At 38.2% G+C, this 15788-nt stretch overlaps 1 pseudogene; it reads left to right on the top strand.

The window, feature by feature from the left end:
* Nucleotides 1-4178: 4178 nt before the first annotated feature.
* On the top strand, nucleotides 4179-12555 carry LOC111818847 (annotated as a pseudogene).
* Nucleotides 12556-15788: the final 3233 nt, after the last annotated feature.

Below are 15788 nucleotides of genomic sequence, written 5' to 3'. Positions count from 1 at the left end.
TAATATATCTTATTAAGCCAATAAAGCAAAAATATTGTCATCATAGCAAGTAGTCAATATAAAAAGTATCCATCTGTTATTTTTGTTTTCTGATATTTATTTTCATTATTATACAAACTTATGGTGTATAATGTAAATTTTATATGCATACATAATATATACCTTGAGTAATGCCTCAGAGTATAAACATATCAATCACCTAAAATATCTATCTTATTTCTAGTGCTATTTGATATCCCGTGTTACATCTTGAAATACACAGATGGATAAAACAGGTTAGTTGAATTAATTAAATTCCAAATTTCACTCAGATCAGTAAGTTAGAGAGATGGGGATCAGACTCTGACAATTTGTCCCTTGATCCTGTTTTTTTTTTTTTTATTGCTGTACAGTATTATTTTTAGCACCCTGTTCAAGACTGAACATATTATTCATATAAGTGAAATTTGGTTATAATTAATTAGCGAGACCTCAATCACTAATGTTCCAGAGACATCCCCAAACAATTTGTTTTTCTTTTAAAAATGTGAGAACAAAAACCTGCCATTCCCAATTGTGCTTCTGTCCATTCTCTCTTTGTACTTCTCAATGGTTTTTTCCCATGATCGCACATGAACACAGTGAGCTTTCTTCCATGTTTTCCACAATGCGTGCCTCTTTGGGGCTGAGCATCCCTACACCATTTTCAGCATGTTCTGATTTCTTCTGAAGAAAAATTGCTATATTTATGGAGCATTGAGTGCTCAGGCCGAGGTACAGGAAGGAAAGTGGTCCCGCTCAGGAACGTCAATGTCTAGTACTTTGCAGGGTTTTTCACACTTCCCAGGAAGCTGGTTATGGGATTTCTCGGTAGTGGCAGTCATTTTTAATTACTGGAAGATTTACATTAATGACATGGCTGTCCAGCTGTTGAGGAAAAGTATATTCTCTGAGGTTTCTCTTCAGTGCCCTTGGGCCAACTCTAGAACTATGCCCCTCGGTTCCAAGGAGCCAACATGACACGTGCACCATCCCTCCCACCCCTGCACTGTTGCTTGGCAACAGCAGTACTTGTTCTGCTTGAAGATGAGAAAGAGACAAATGGATAACCAGAAAAAAAATCCCAGCCTTGTAATTCCTCAGCATTTGGAGGATGGCGCAAAGTGAGTGCTCAGTCTCAGCCCTATCTCAAAATTGCAGCCTGAAGATATTTTTGTTACAAGGCAAGAGCCATTAGTATCTGCCGCACTTGGAATCAGGGACCTCATTTAGCTCTTAAGGCTGCAGTGGTTCAGTTCAGGTAGTTAGGTGTATTTATAAACCTGATTACCCTGCTGACTACTGGGGACACACTAATGGTAAATGATCTGATAGTTAAGGTGAAGGCAAATTGATGTAGGAAAATTAATCAATCTCTCATCCAATCTTTATTGAGAGTTTAGTAGAATTACTAATAGCTGCCATTTAATGAGTGCTTTCTATGTGTGTGGTTTCTTCCTAAATGGTCTATGAATCACATCTAATGCTTATGGCACCCTTATGAGATAGGATCTATTATTCTTGAATAGAGGTAAGGAAATTACTACTAAGACACATTAAATAAATTGTCCAGTGTCATTCAGATTGTCAGATTTGAACCAAGGGCTGTTTGACTCCATAGTCCCTTAACCTCTAGGATCATATGTCTATTCTGTTGGTGACGTGCTAATCCCTTGTCAGGCTCTGAGCTACTCTACTCCACCAGTCATTTCAACAGTTCTCTTCATGTACTTATTGCATACCAGTGCAATGTGGAGCAAGTGAGGCTGTCTGATTAATTCTAATCCTCTCATTTAACTCCTTTACATTTTCTTTGATAGCTTGAATGTTGACTTGCTCTGGGTTGAAATATTGGCTCTAGCACCTACAGGTTTATGTAAACATTGGTGAACGAACCTGAACTGTTTGTAATTGTCCACTTGTAATCATTATGCTGTCATATTTGTCAAGATCTGAGACTGTTTGCTTTGCATGCTACCAAGTTAGCTTTTTCAGGCATAGATGCCTAGAGAAGATATGAGACTCCTGGATCAAAGGTAGAGGACTTACCTGCTCTCTACACACAGAAGGTCATATTAGCTTCATGTTCATGCTGTTTTCTTTCTCTCCAAGTTGCATGGGTGATGAGAAGAGGCCAGGAAGATGCTTCACACTCCTTGGGCTTCATAACTAAGGTGGCTTAAGATAAGTAAACCCCTGTCTTTCAAGGAAAACTTCTGGGAGACATTCCAATATTTACACTAGAGGAAGACATTATATTTATTGTACTGGTCAGGAAACAAATATTTCCTTTGCTCTGGAGAAAGACACTAGCTCTGTATTCCAAGGCTGCTAACAGTAAAAATATCCTTCCAAACCTAGAACAATATAACAATATTTCATATAAGATATGGAGAAACGTGAAAGGTGCTTTCTTGAAAGGGAGATGGTAGCAGGGGTGCTGCTGTTGGTTTCTGACCCAAAATGTCCAAAGGATAACTGTACAATAAAAGATTTCTTGTGGAACAGAGGAAGAGTCTTTGTTTTTATGTTGTGCTGGTTTTTATACCATCAATTTAGTTTAAGTTGTAATTTATAAGCAGTTATTTCTGTGTGAGAACATTTCAAGACTATATGATGGCTAAACTTTGAAAATGTTTTTGCAAAAGTTTAATGAATTAACGTCTGTCTATATTCCACAGTCCTGATTCAAGTAAACATAGCATTTTTCAGAACAACAACAAAACCTCAAAGCAAGTAAAAGGAAGAAACGTGAAGGTTGCACAGGAAAGTCGTCTCCCTAAGCCATTGACAAAGTGTCAAAATTGTATGAGAAAGTTTCCATGTGCAGTTACCTACTATAGAGAAGATAATTAGCACATGGTTTTCATGACTAAATGAATGAATGAAAGAGTGAGTGAACTGGTGGCAGAAACAGGGATCCAAGTGAGTAGAAGTGTGTAATGCAGAAAAGTGGGCACAGGAAATTCAAAACTATAGTTCATACCTGGCCCCATAGCTAATGCCTGTGGGTCTCAGATGTGTACCATACATTTTATGAACCTCATGCTTTTTTATGTATGAAATAGGAGCCATAATCCTGATTTTCAGAGTGATAATTACATGAGATATTGTGTGTATGTTATATATATATATATATATGTATGCGTATTTCTATATAAACAGACATTTGCATATACTTGTGCACATAAATATATATATGCATATATGTATATATATACACATACCATTACATGTCATACATTAAAGGGACACAACATGAATTCTTGCTTTAAAGTAGTCTGTCACTATTTTACGGTTTGACTTTTTTTAATCCTTCTCATCGTTTATGTATTTATTTTGTCTTATTTTTCTTTTTTTATTAATTTTATTGAGAAAGAAGTAGCAGTGAGATAGTTTCAAAACAAGTTAGTAGGACAGTTACAATAATTAATACATTGCTTGTGGTTGTGTTCATAGTAGTTATTCAGAGTACAAAATGCAGACATGATATCTTGTCTAAACACTATTAGTACAAATCTTTCCTCTCATTGAAGTAAGAGAAAGTAGCTGTATATCTATCCTAACCATTTTGTATATACATATATATTTTTTTCACTACAGCATGGTCCTTCATTTATATCCCTCGTGGACTCAATATTTCACAGGTTTTCAAAAAATAATCAAAATTATTTATCATGGATTTTTCACTATATAGCTGGATTTTGCAATATATGTATGTAGGTTTATGAGTTTATAAAATTGTTAAGAACATTAGGAGTGTTTCTAAATGTGTGGAAAAGGTGTATAAGAGTGTTAGACAGATTTATAAAGTATATATATTATATATTAAAATCAATATGACATTGCTACTTCACAAATTTTCACTTATTGTGGAGGGTGTTTGGAACGTAACTTCTGCAATAGGTGAGAGACTACTGTAGCAGAAACAAGTTTGACAAACTTAAGCAGTTTCAAGGGAAAAAACACAGATTAATTTATGAAACTCAGATGTACAAATGTTTCTAAGCTCAAAAAATATGGGAGAGTTTATTGTGGACTAGCCAAATAGGAAGACACAGTGTTTCTTGTTATTATTTTCAACTTCTTGTGGCAGAGACAGTTCTCGGGTCTTTGTGTTCGACCTTCACCTCGGATCGATGCACTGTCATGCAGAGTCGATGGCGGGTGTTGGTGGGGGACACCCAGAGAAGACTCCCTCTGTGAGAAAACTCTTACCACTAGGGAAGCATCAAGCAACTCCTGGACAAGAGGCTCTGACAGTAACCACAACAGTGTTGCTCCTGTCATCATACTATGGCTGGGGTGGGGTGTCAACGGCTTGCAGACCAGAGTGTTGTGTAACAGAATTATTAAGAAGAGAAACCTGACTAAGAGTGATCATTAGAGAGTCAAGTTTTAAAAGAAAGAAATAGTTCACACAGTGTTGTATCTGGAAGAGGCGCAAGAAAGTGCATGTCCTTATGGACTAGTTTCTTTTTTGCTTACACTGAAATAAGTCAAGAATGTAACAAGTCTACATTTGTCTGAATTTCATCCTACTGTCAGTAGAATCTGGTTAAGTTTCTAGGTCTGTGTGCAGGATGGACAGTAAGAAGGGTGAGCTTGGTAGGTGGAGAAAAGAAATGATAGTCCTGGAAGAGCAAACAGGATTCAGATCGTGCAAATAGCCATGCAACATACTTTACTCTGACCCATGAACAGTTAGAAGCCATTGAGTGGTTTATGCATCAAAATGGTAGGAAGCTTTCACCCTGCTGAGATTGCACCCTTTGTATCAACATGAAGAATGTGAGAAAGGGATGCTGAACACACCAAAGCCTCATAGAAGTTACTGAGAGAGGGATGTTATGATTTCCTGGGCTAGTATGGAGTCACTAATGGGGAACAGAGAAGATGGACCACAGTCTGCTAAGGGTAGTTACAGGGTGCCAAGATGGGAAGCTGGCTTTGTGGTTGATTGGATTTGAAGGAAATGAGGCCAGGAAGGGGAGGAGAATGACACCAACTCATATTCACATCACAACCAGGAGGATTTCTCTATCCAAGAGGGTGCTGCAGAATTCTGGGCTTCTTTGTGCATGTAGTTCATTTTGTGCAAATTCACATGATACTGAGTTAATCTCTAACAGTTTCAGAAGCACATATCTGTCAACAAATGAAATACATTAAACTACAATAGATTCCTCTGTTGAGACACATGATTTTCATGAAAATATCTGCGATGATTAGTAAGGCTCAGGCCATGCTCAGGCTCTAACCATTTACCATTCTCATCTTTACCATTCTTTACCATTCTCATCTTTGTGGAATGTAGTGTTCATTTTTGAAAGGAAAAGAAAACAAGATAGGTTCATTGCAATGTAATAGAATTTATGCGGGAAAAGGATGAAGCTTTAGATTACTAATTTGTTATTTTCTTGTTTGGTGATCTTCGGCAAATCACTCAAAGATCTTATTTCTCTTTATGATTTCATAGTTTAATCTTATAATCTTTATAATTTTATAGCATTTATAATCAAGGTGCTAATGTATGTCTTTTATCCCTTTCTATTAAATAAATTGAGAAGTGTCAGGAATGTAGTGAGCATTGTGTATTACTGGCATCATTTTATATGTTATTATCTTCTAATTTTAAATGAGGAAGCAAAGTTTAGAGAATTGAAGAAAGCTTTAAGTGTTAACAAGAGAGCTAGGCTTAGTCTTAAGTCAGCTCTAATCTCACTACAAAATTCGACCAACATAGCACAGGAAATATGCCCATGATTTGGAATACTGAAGGGGAGATTTACTCAAGCCTGCCTGTCTCCAGGAGCAGGTGGGTAACCAGAGGGTTCCCCCAGAAATCCCTGACCACATAGGCCTCCTTGGAATTACAGTTTACCGTGTGTTTAGCAGACATATAGATATGTGATAATATGATATTATTTCATGGTAATTTTAGAGTCAGTTTAAAGGGCTGGGGATATAGTTCAGTGGCACAAGTGCCTCCCTGGTGAGTGAAAGGCCCTGAATTTGAATCCTGGTACTAAAAAGTAAAACAAAGGTAAAATAAAACAAAATGAAGTAGAATGAAAACATCAGTTCAGAGGCATCAGTGTAGCAATAATATTTTTTGGTCAGATACACAAAAGCCATTTGCACACTAGCATAGTTTTGTGGGTTGGGGATGGAATGAAACCTAGTGATTTGTTTACCAAAAGCCCTCCCAATAGTTACTTGGATTAAATGTACAGAAAATATAAAGCCAGGCCTTTAATTTGACAACAATGGCTACTCATACTTTATAAGAAAAAGGCAATTCTTGAAGTGAATTTTGATCTATGCTGGACAATGAAGGAAAATGTAGCACATTTGAATGATTTCAGAAGGTAAAGGGAATTGGTCAAAGGAAGAAAAGTAGAGTTTCAAATTCGGCTTTTACACGGACTGTATTTAATTTCATCTAAGATGGGGCTTTGCTGGAAATACTGTAGAAGTCATCATGCACAGATCCAGATCTCAGATTTGGTTTTTTAAGCTGTGTGACCTGCGAGTGTCACACAGCTTAAAAAACCAAATCTGAGATCTGACACGTTGTGTGTGCTGCGAGTGTCCATTTCATCTTGCAAAACATGCAGTGGCTGGATGCCTCTCTCATTAGCATATACTTGCCAAGATTTTTGTTTGTTAAAAAAATACTCAGACATAAATAATTGGTTCTCCATTTTTATTCATCATATGTATAGAAATGTGAACTTGTACTCTAATTACAGTGAAATAACTAATGACTTTGAAAGATCAGTCTGTACTGCTGAGTTCTACTGTTCTATTGAAACAGTTAATGCTTATCTATTCCCCTTTTATAAATTTATATTTTACATTTCTGACCAATTTTGCACGCTTATAGCTAGTAATCTGAACAACTAATTTGAAGCCAACAACATACAATATAAAGACAACTGTGGGATGCCGACCACTTTGTTCAGTGAAATCGCGTATTGCTTCTAATGTAATTTTATTTTTAATATATTTTCATTCTATCTAAAAAAATTTTTAAAAATAAGAAAACAAATCAGTCTGGACAAGGATAACTCAACTCTTTGTTAGGATCTTCTGGCATCAGAAGATGGGTAAAAAAAGCCTTGAAGGTTGAATACGTAGCATCTTACAGAGTCCAGAGTCATGCTCCTGCTCTTCCTGTACGTCCCAGCTTACCTGGTGACACTCTTCCCTCACCTCGTAGTCCAAAATACTACTGGCTTCCTTTAAATTTTTGTATATGGTCATCAAGATACGTCAGGAGACTAAGCACGGGGACTAGGTTGATCCCTGGCACCATAAGCCACTCCGGGCCTGCCCATTGGCATGCTGAGGCCTTTAAGACCAGGTGTGGTGGTGCACACCTATAATCCCAGCACTAGGGAGGCAGAAAACAGGAGGATCACTATGAGTCCAAGCTGTGTGGTGAGATTCTGCTCCAAATACATAAAAAAATGAAAAAATAAACCATAAAAAGGTCTTGCCTCATGGCTCTGTTTTCTTTCTAAAGTTTCCATTTATAATATTTTCTTTGCTTAAGGTGCTCCTAATCCAGATTTTGTCTCAATACCATTTTCTCAAAAAATAATGTGGGTCACTGCTGATTTTCTCTTACTAATTCCTATAGTTTATTATTGTATTATCTTTATGCCAGTATCTGTGGCTATGTTAATTAATTTATTTATTGTGTCTCTTCCTTATTTGTGTGAAATCCCAGAAGGATAATATCCTGTTTTTTTTGTTTCATTTCATTTCTTGTTTGCTGTTTATTTGTTTTACCAGTCTGTCTTTGTAAGAATCTGATATAGACACTACGGTAATTATTTGTTTGATAGAAAAAATTTCAATATAAAACATGGGAAGTAATTTGAATGTCTTCTCTTGAAGAAACTTCAAAATATGAGAGATTCATGAGGTTAGTTCTAAAATCTATTCCATCACATAAGCAGAGTTCTTCTACCTTGGTATGATGACCTTTGGAGCTATGTGCTGGTCCATTGTGATTGTCACCTTGACTAGATTCAGAACCCCCCGGGTGGGGGTGGGACTGGGATGAAGGCAGGACCTACCTCAGATTCCCCTACTGAGGACTGCACAGCTGAATGATCTCTTAGGAGCTGAGCCTAGCTGGAGAAAGGAGGTCACATGGTGTGAGCTCGAAGGCTGTGTCTGGTCCCCTTCTCTGCCTCTCTCTGTGCTCTGCTTTCTGGATATCATAAGGTGAGTAGTTTCCCCCAACAACCCCCTTTCAACATGGATGGAAACCTAGGAACCTTAAACTTCTCCACTTGTCAGTTGTAAGGGGTCAGATCTTTTGCCCCAGCAAGGGAGGAGATGAGGGATGCAGGGCAGTTGACTCAGAGCAGTGGGGTCTGGTCTGTGCACTGTGGGACAGGCTGTGACCAACTGGTTTACAGTAGCCTTGTCCCCAGTTATGACAATCAAATATGCTTCCACCATAATGATATGGCCTCTAGGGAATAAAATTTCTGCAGCTTGAAATCAACTATCTAAGATGGATATAGAGGAATGAAACTCCAGGCCTGAAAGACACCTAGGCTGAGTTCTTGTTCTAAAACTGAAGAATGAATTTTAGGAACAAAGGGAGATTAAGAGCAGAATATTTATCGGGGGAAAGGAATCTCCTATTGGAGAGAGGGACAGAAAGGAGACCTGAGCCTCTTACACTGGGAATCTGCCATTTCTGGGCACTTTCACAAAGTAAAACCATGTGGTGAAGTGGGTCTGTGGTGGAGAACATGGGAACTCACTCATGTGGGCATGAGGTAGAACAAAACTATGGTCAATCAATGACATTACAAGCACCATTGCTCAGGTAAAATTGATTAAATCCAGGACAGAATGGGAAAGCAAGTTGAAGAGCAAGCTGGCATGAATAGAGAACAGGACTTTATCCAGTAGCTGGTAGCGATTGGATTAGTGACTCTTCCTGGCTTCCTCAAGGTGATGATCAGTCCTGGATGCTTATTTTACTGCTTATATTTAGGGAGGTGAACATTTGTTCAATCTTTGGTCTTTAGCTTTGGCTCACAGTGCGAGCATCTGTCTCTTTCACAGTTGTAAGGCACCTTGTGTTTCAGGCTTTCTCCTCTGAGGGCTGGGTCCTGTCTGACTGCCTATATTTCCAGTTCAGCTGCCTGCAACAAGGTGACAAATGGAACTGAGAAAAAGAATAATCTTAGCATGTTACAAAGCATAATAATTTTGAATGCTAAGGCTATTTCTCTTCATCTATTTATCAACAAAATAATTATTTTAATAATAGTCCATAATTTTTCATGAGCATAAGGAAATTTATTGGATAAGAATTTGATAGAAATAGATAAACTTGCTTTAAGCAATACAGAGTCAGGATGTTATCAAAGCCTGATAAGGAATTACAGAATTGCTAGAAAGGTTATAGATAGGCGATGGAAAATAACACTAGAACCCTGGCCAGAAGCATGCCTGGACTGAGTTTGGCAGACATTGCTATACTGGCCCATGGAAGCTTCAGGGCAAGACAGGCATGGGTGCCTGCTGACATGGTCGACACCTCCGTCCAGATCCCAGGATGCACCTCAATGGTCCCTGCCTATTTCAGTCTGTAATCCCCCAGTGGGATTTCTGCTGTGCACATTTTAGTAGCTGAAATTAGGCTGTGCTCAATGCCAAGGTGCATTCAATGCTTGGAAAGTGCATATTATGCTGTTTTGACTTCTGAGGTGGAGGTTGGCTCTGGCTTTCACCAGCACCATATAGAGAATTCCATAAACTTAGGAGTCCAGATTCCAGGATCCCTCAGAGCAACTAATATATATTCATCAAGAAAAAAATATGGTAATAAAAGTATTATAGTGGAATGAAGCAAGTTACAGGTCCTTCCATCCGTGAAAAGTATAAGCACTTGATGGGATGTGGTTTATTTACGGCTTTTCCTCAAGAGATGCTCAGCCCTATTTCCATCTGAAAGTGGTGTTGCACAAATTGAACTTCAGCATCCCACTGCCTCCCCACTTTTGGCTATATCAGAGCCACCATAGTGACAAACCAGGCCTCCTCATTCTGTGACTTTCCAGGAGTCCTGAATATGCACTTTAAGGTCCATTTCTCAACATTAGTCCCCATGGTTCACCCAAGTAGCTCCTGAGCCCAGACAAGCACACAATGTTCCAGCCAGCAAAGAGCAGAAGCATTTGCTGGCTTTGTAATTTGACCTCCTTGCATTTCAATGGGCAAACCCTGATCTCCATGCGCTAGTCTGCATGATAAGCAGGCAGGGCCTGCATAGATAATTCAAGCTCCAGTAGTTTCTCAGCTCAGATGGAACAGCACCAGCTTTGCTAGAGTGGAAAACAGATTATAAACTGAAAACTCATTTATTCTACAAATGTTTGCTGTACTTAGGGAAAGCAGTTTCCCATAATTTTCTTCATTTCCTTCTAGAGTTGAATTGGCTCTGTTTGAACATGTCCTAGTAAAATAGCTCCAGTGGCTATTAGAACTGGAGAGGATAAAAGCATTGTGCTTTTTCTATGGGAGCAGAAGAGTGACATAACTTCTACAAGCTGTGTCCTTTATTTGCAATATGCTAACCACAGCTTATTCAGGATTTGCTAAATTATGCTGGGGTAAAAAAGTAACACTAAAAAAATTATTTCTCATTTACACGGCATGTCCAGTATGCTTTTCCAAGGGATTTTAAACCATATACTTTAATAACACCAACATCAAGTTAATGCTGTTAGTGCCACTGAATATCATAGGTCATCACATGAGCACAGAGGAGTAGGAAGCTACCTTGGACAGGGACACTAAGACTAGCAGATGGGAGGCCTGAGAAAAGGCTTAAAAATGTGCAGTTAGTAAGATTCGCTTGACTTTCTTTAGTCAAAATTATCAATGCAAGAAAGAACATGTGCGTGTAGAGAAAACTAATACTCCTGATCATAGAGTTAGAGATAAAAGACAAGAGATATCACCCAATAGGAATCAATTTATGGAATGGGCCAAATCATATTGAAATGCTTGTACCTCACCTTGGTTGTTAGAAAGTTGGGAGTGGGAGTCTCTGAAGGGCTTGAAGTAAGAGTGTTAGACAGACAAAATATTGTTTCTGCAAAGGTCAGTTTGGCTACAACATGAAGACTGTATTTGGCTGGATGAAGTTTGAACACAAGGAACTTGGAAAGAGGATTTTCATAATCCATAGTCAAGAATATGTATGACAAAAACTCATTTAGCTGAGGAGTGGAAGAGGGTTCCCAGAAATACTTGGAAATACATGTGGCAGAGTAGATTAGTGATTGACAGGATGAAGCCAGTAAGAAAGAGAGGACATTTGTCTTTGTCTTTCAGGGCAATAACAATCTGAACAATGGATTTGAGATATAAAGGAACAAAAGTTGAGCAATTTGGGGAAATAGTAAATTCAGATTTGATCAAGTTTAGGGCAAGAAAGCAAAATGATGATTTTGAGTAGGGCGTTTGGCAAAAAAGAGTTGTACTCAAAGAAGAGTCTAGAATTAAATAGACACTTAAAGAGGAATTGGTGCATAGATGGCAGGAGAAGTATTTAAAGTAAATATCAATCTTTCAGCTGTCTGAATCTTGAGGAGAGATCAGAAGTCAGGAACTTAGTTCTCTTTCCTATCTTGCAAGATAGTGGGTGATAAAACTGAGTAGCCAGGTACTAAAGAGAGGAAACCCAGGGCAAGAAGGCTGCTAACAGTGGCAATGGTGAAAAGGGTACGATCAAGGCAAAAAAAAGAAGTTCAAGAAGGGGCAGCTTAACTGTAGTCAAAATCCTGTCCTAGTTAGAGGAATTGGTAGGTACTCTGGATCTGCTATGTAGTCCACAAAGTCTTTGTACAACAGAAAGTACACAGTTGCCAAATTGAAGGTGAAGAGAAAAAAAGGTTCTTGCTATTATCACAAAAGAAGTCAGTGATGACAAGAACAGTGATACCCAGGTGTTAAGCTTCCAAATATGCCTAGATACTACCCTACTGACGATGTGCCCTGGAAGCTGTTGAGCCACAGCAAGAAATCCTCCAGTAAGCATGTGAGGAAACTTCAAGCTAGCGTCACACCTGGAGCCACCTTGATCATCCTCACCAGGAATCACAGAGGCAAGAGAGTGGTCTTTCTGAAGCAGTTGGCCAGTGGCTTGGGACTTGTGAATGGGTCTCTCAGCCTTAATCATGTTCTTCTATGAAGAACACACCAGAAATGTGTCATTGTCCTTTCACAAAAATTGATATCAGCAAGATGAAAATCCCCGAACACATCACTGATGCTTTCTTTAAGAAGAAACTGGGGAAACCCAGACACCAGGGGGGTGAGATGTTTGACACCAAGAAAGAGAGTTGCCAGATTTCAGAGCAGGGCAGGGTGAATAGAAAGTGGTAGACTCAGACTTTACCAAAAATCAAAGGTGTTCCTAAGCTACAGAGCTACCTGCAATCTGTTTTTGCTCTGACAAATAGAATTTATCCTCATAAATTAGTGTTCTAAATTTCTTAGTAAGAACCTGAATAAAATAATACATGAAAAAACAGGGCAATGCAAAAATCTTGGATGTTTCATTGCTTGAGGAGTACATGGTAGAAAACAAAATAGGACACTAAGAAGAATGAAAAAAGAAGAAAAAAACAATGTGTTAAGGAACACACACATTTATAAGTTATAAAATTTAAAGAAAATGGGTTATCTTATTATGAGAAATGTAGCAGAGCAATCCAGAAAAGTGAAGACAGTGGTGTCAGATTGCACCATGAAAATGTCATTAAAAATTTCAGTTTGCATCAATTGCAGTAGGGTTATTTGTTGAATCATGAAATGTGTGTAAACAACTACTACATGCAGAGTCTGGCCTAAGAATTATGAAGCCGAGAGAAAAAAGCAGAGTCAGATTTTTGCAGAAATTGGAATCTCTTGGGAAGATGTGGATAATAGTCACATACACAATATATGTAATTACCTTTTCAATATTTTTTTTTTGGCAGAACCAGTGATTGAACTCAGGCCCTTGTGCTTGCCAGACAAGTGCTTACTCTACTGAGCTATCTCCTTGGCCCCTTTAATATGTTCTGAAGAAAACTCTATCAAAAAAACAAGGAATTGATGATAGATTATTCTTCCAAGACTGTGGAATGAAAGATACCACACAGACCAAACCACAAATGTATGTACAGTGCAATATGAAAGTCAAAGAATAGCTTCTCAGTTGAGAGATATGAACAAATATAGACCTAAGAGAAAAAAAAGTACAGAAAAGTAAAGATACAGGAATAAAACATAATAAATGACACATTAAGACCAGAGGGAAATGAAGAAGTCAGTGTTTCACAAAAAAGGTTTTACTCTCTTGAAGGAGAGCTCTACAAGGAAGGATAATTGGCTACAAAGGGCACTGGGAAATGCATCCAGTAGACACTGAGACGCTGAGAAATGCACCTGCTAGTGTTGACAGGCTTAATGAAGTAGGAATGAGACCTGTTTGATAAGGGTGAGAAAGGCGGCAATTAAAAAGAGCTTGGCACTGAGTGTTCATAACAGGGCAATTTGTTATAGCCAAATCTTGGAAACAATCAAAATGTCCATAAACTAAGGAATGGATAAAATAGATGTGATATTTTTGCACAATGGAGCATTACTCAGCTATAAAGAAAGGCAAATTTGATGATGTGTAAATATCCCTAGTGTAAGAACCTGAAAAAATAAATAATATCTGAAAGGCATAATAGATATATTAAAATGGAAAGAAACTGAACATAAGGAATAAATAATAAAGATGAGGGGAAGGGGAAAGATAGGAAAAATGCAAAGGGGAAAATCATGTAAGTATATATTCAGGATAGCTGAGATAATTATAGTTCCCATTTCCATCAGTTTTTTGAAAGTAGCAGTTAATGTTAAAATCTTAACTTTGACTAACTCTATATGCTATTATCTGTAATCTGAGCAGCTAAATACCTCTATTTATTGTAGTAAATAAGTCTTCCAATTATCGTCTCCAATTATCTTCAACTGACTAGAACAGGAAATATAGGATCTTTCGTAATCTTACCATCCAAGATTATAGAACTTAGAGACCATCTGCTTTCACCTTTATATTCTTTTGCGTATAAGATTTTTCCTACTGTGTTCTTTTCAGTACAAAATCTTAAAAGTTCTCTCCTTTTCCCTTAATCACAGATGGAGTTTTTCTGTGAGTTTCAGTTTGAAAATACTTTCAGACATGTAATGGCACAGGGTTGTGGGCAGACTAATGGATATTTGAAACTAATTTCTGATACAACTTTCCTGTGATTTTGAAGACAATAGGCATTCATAATCTTTATAAGCTTGGTACTATTTCACCTCTCAAAACCTTTCAACTGTAGGATAGGAATTCTTAATCCTGGTGAGAGTGAAAATTATATTAAATATATGTAACCTATAACAGAATTTGAAGCATAGTCTCAAGAATTCATTGTAACAAAGAAAAAAATTAGCTATCTATATGAGTACTTAACATGTACTGGGAACTTTTTGGTTTTTTATTACTTATTTCAAATCCTTAAGACAGTGCTACAGGGCTGGGAGATAGCTCAGTGGTCTGAGGGCCTGGCTGGCAAGCACAAGGACCCCAGTTCTATCTCCAGTACTGTATGTCATGCTGGCCCCATGCCCAGCCTGCCACAGAGACCGGGTGTGGTAGTGGACACCTACCACGGAGCTGGGGAGGCTGAGACAGAAGGATCACTACAAGTCTGAGCTGCATAGTAAGACCCTGTACCAAATAAATAAAAAAGAAAGAAAGATTTTTTTAAAAATGTCAATACTACCAAATAGAACTTTCTGTGATCTTGGATATGTTTTACACCTGTCCTGTTCCACATGATAGGCACCAGCCATATGTGGCTTCCAAACACTTCCAATGTGGCCTGCCCAACCAGGAAATCATTTTCTAGTGTCATTCGATCTTAATTGATTTAAATTTTAGTAGCTAGTTTTGAATAGTGTTTACTATGTTCACCAACTCATCTTTATAATGGTATAAACATAGATACTGTCTTCCTCTTATAACATGCAAAATGGTGTCAGTAATATTTGGTCACGTGGTAGGGTCACTTAACTAGCAGATAAGGGAGCTGGGATAGGAATCCACATTTGTCCCATTCCTCCGTCCTTTTCACTTTATAATGTTGTTTTGGGAATCTTCAAGCTTATGAATACTTCAGTTCCTTTCTGTACAGCATTTTTTAATGTATTTAGTACAGGGTCTCAGATCTGACTCATAGTGATCCTCCTGTTTTTAGCCTCCCAAGTGCTGGAATTACAGGAGCATGCCACCATACTTAGTCTCAACCACTGTCTCTCCCGGGGAAGGGGGGCAGTACGGCATGCTGGGGATCGAACCCTGGTCCCTGTATCTGCATAAGCAAGTGCTTTAATCCACTCAGCTATCTGGCCAGCCCTTGTACAGCATTTTTGGCATTAATTCAAAATAACTTTCCTGAAACTACAATCATCAAACTGAAGATAAAACTTGTCAAGTAGCTGAGTTCCACCTCCTTCTTTTTCTCCCAGGAGTATCCTCTGTATTTGTCCTAAGTGACCTTCCAAGTTGCTCCTAAATTCCACCAGAGTCAGGTAGCTTGCAGCTTTTCACTTGAGATGCTATTACAGAGCACTTCCACACTCCGTGATAATCAGCAATCTTATCCTTGTGGCTGAGTTCTGATCAAGCTTTGGAGACTGTC

The sequence above is a fragment of the Octodon degus genome, unplaced genomic scaffold, assembly GCF_000260255.1.
Source record: "Octodon degus isolate 3935 unplaced genomic scaffold, OctDeg1.0 scaffold00006, whole genome shotgun sequence".
NCBI classification, from domain to species: Eukaryota; Metazoa; Chordata; class Mammalia; order Rodentia; family Octodontidae; genus Octodon; species Octodon degus.
The sequence above is the reverse complement of the archived record's forward strand: the minus strand, read 5'-3'. Positions and strand labels throughout refer to the sequence as shown.